This window comes from Myotis brandtii, unplaced genomic scaffold (assembly GCF_000412655.1).
Source record: "Myotis brandtii unplaced genomic scaffold, ASM41265v1 scaffold105, whole genome shotgun sequence".
Lineage (NCBI taxonomy): Eukaryota > Metazoa > Chordata > Mammalia > Chiroptera > Vespertilionidae > Myotis > Myotis brandtii.
The window spans coordinates 6755465-6758210 of record NW_005353538.1 but is presented as its reverse complement, the minus strand read 5'-3'; the positions used below and the strand labels follow the sequence as shown (position 1 = coordinate 6758210).

At 46.9% G+C, this 2746-nt stretch overlaps 1 long non-coding RNA gene across 2 annotated transcripts in view; it reads left to right on the top strand.

Moving 5' to 3' along the window:
• Positions 1–412: 412 nt before the first annotated feature.
• LOC106726110 overlaps positions 413–2746 on the top strand; it is a 16644-nt gene continuing 14310 nt past the window's right edge. For both annotated transcript variants that reach the window (XR_001362125.1, XR_001362129.1), the window contains exon 1: positions 413–720. This is a non-coding gene — a long non-coding RNA (uncharacterized LOC106726110). The remainder of the gene's footprint in view (positions 721–2746) is intronic.

Genomic DNA, 2746 nt, shown 5'->3' with positions numbered 1-2746 from the left:
AACGAACATGGCAGATGGATTAAGAGGATCTGATAAACACCCAGTTGGAGTTTCAGAAATAGAGAATGAAGGGAATGGTGAGGAAAACTTAGTTTATTTCTCTCTTTCTTTCACATCCAATCCATCAGCAAATTCTTGTGACTCAACCTTTGAAATGTACTCTGAATCTGACAACTTCCCTCCCTGTGCCTACCACCATGATCCAAAGCACCATAACCTCTCTCCTTCTAGCTGACCTCTAGCCCCTTACAGTTCAGTCTCCATGCAGCAGCCAGCAGGGTCACTGTAGAACATGAATCTGCTTGTGTCATTTCCTGCTCAAAGCCCTCCAATGGCTGCAATCACATTTAGAACAAAGTTCAAAGGCCTTATTTACTATGTCCTGCAAGTTTCTTAATAATCTGGCCTGTAAAATTAGACCTGAAAAAGTTAGAAGTCTGCGTTGCTGTGGCCAGTGGTCTGACAATTCCAGGTATCAGCAAGGCCGCGAGGCACTTCCAGTCGTGACAGAGGTGACATTTCATCTGCGACCAGAAAACATTAGAAGGAGCCTGCGATGTGAGAAGCTGAGGGGACAGCTTCCAGCAATGGCATGTGAGAGGCCTTGAGCCGGGAAAGAATTTGGAGAAACCGAGAGGCGGGCAGTGTGACTGAGGTTCAGCCACTCGAGGAAGAGGGAGAATTCCTGTGCTTCAGGAATGTGGAGTACCAGGTGACAAGGTCAGAGTTTGTGGGGAATGGGTGCAACCGGCTGTACTGAGACGCACACGGGTGAGATTCAGGGTGGACTGTCCATGTCAGCAGGCTTCCTCCCTATCTCCTTACCCTCCATCTCTGCGATTTCCAACCTTTTCATGTCATGGCACACATAAACTAATTACTGAAAGTCTGCGACATGCCAAAAAACATTGCATCTTTTGTTGATCTGATAAAAAACAAACATAGGTATAGTTTTGATTCTTTCACACCAGAGAGCTCTTGTTGTGTTGGCTGTTGTCGTTTGTTTTATTAGACAACGTAAAGGAAAAGGGGTCAGGTATTGCATGTCTTAAAAATTCTTGCCTGCAGACCAGCTGAAAATCACTGCTCAATCTCATAGCTCCAGGCACATCCAAGTTCCATGGGGCCTGAAGCTTACACAACGAGGAAGGCTGCCTTTAAGAAAATGTGTAATTGTCTGTCTGTACCACTAGACTATCTATGAGGGCAAGGCCTGTCTTGCTCACCACATGACTGGGAGGCTGACACAGAGTAGTGCTCACTGAGGCTCATGGAATGAATTAAACATATAGAGTGGGGCAAAAGTAGGTTTACAGCTGTGAGTACATGAAACAGAGTTCATTATTGTGTAATTACTTATTTATTATTTTCCATACGAACAGCCCCAAAGAGTGGAAACGATGTCCTTGAAATTCTCTGTGCCCTGCTTCTCAGACCTGTGGCTGCTCTGGCCCTGGGCTCTGCAGTTAGGAGGCCTGTACAAGAAGGTCAAAGCCTTCCCCAGGCCCGCGGCAGCCTTTCTTTCCTCTTCTGTCTCCCACTATCACCCTCCTTACCTCTCCCACAAGGCTCAACTCCTTCTTGAACATCCCTGGGCCTTTCCCCCACTGTGCCTTCATGTCCGGAATTCCTTTTCCCAGCATGTCCAAATCCTACACTGCCCTCCAGATCCAGATCAAATGCCACCTCTTCTCTGCCAAGCTCCCGCTAAAACTAATCTCCCCTTCACCTCAACTCCCACGGCCTCCTAGCTGTCCTTTGCTTAGGGTGACCCTTCCTCCCCACCTAATTGATGTTCCTCAAACCCTCTCCCAAGATAAGCTCCTTGAAGACAATCTGGTTTGTTTTCATGTTTCCTCCCATCTATCCCTTATTCAGCAAGGCCTACCAACTAATCAGTAAGAGGTTAAATGGAGAATGAAATCCTGAATTCTGGTGCTGCTGATGGAGTAGGCAGTTAGACAGGAATGAGCAGAGCAGGAACTATATATAGGCCAGGTACAGAACGTCACCAGGACATAATGTGCCAGGTGCCTAGCAATGGGAAAAACTAGAGAAAACAACTATTATAGGCTAGGACCTTTCCTCCCCTAGTGTGTCATTAGTCATGTGGTTTAGACCCTCCTAGAGGACAAACAAGGTGTCTGAGAATAACTTCATAGGACTCCCTACGAAGCCCTTGCATGACCACTCCCTTGAGCATTAAGCCCTCAGGACCATGAGGTCCTGACCACATCAAATAATCTTAGAAACAAAACCTTGGGTCTGTTGACCACAGAGACCGAGTGTTGGTGAAACTAGAGATAACATCTAGGCCTCAGCTGTGTTTTGGCTCCAGGTCCAGAAAAGCAGCAAATCTGGATGAAGCAAGGCCATGGCTGACATCAGGACCAGATGCAATGACTAGTGACTCCCTATCCTAGTGCTGACCAATCAGAGGTGACCACCCTGGAAAGCTGATGAATATTTTATTGAGATTCTCCCCTGAGACCACCCCTAAAGTCCCCACCTTTAGAAAACAGATAAAAACCCTTAAGATATAGGACCCATCCCCCCGCCCCTCCTTTATCTCTCCCACATGCCTGTGCCTTCTTTCTCAGGCACATACTTTTGCTTTCCTTCTCCTAAGCTCCAAGGGCCCTTCTTTTGCCTCTGTAACTTGTTTCCTGAGCCCATGCAGTCTAGCTGGCTCATTTCTTCTACTCTGTGACTTCCTAAGTAAACTTCTTGCATTAGAGCTCTTGAC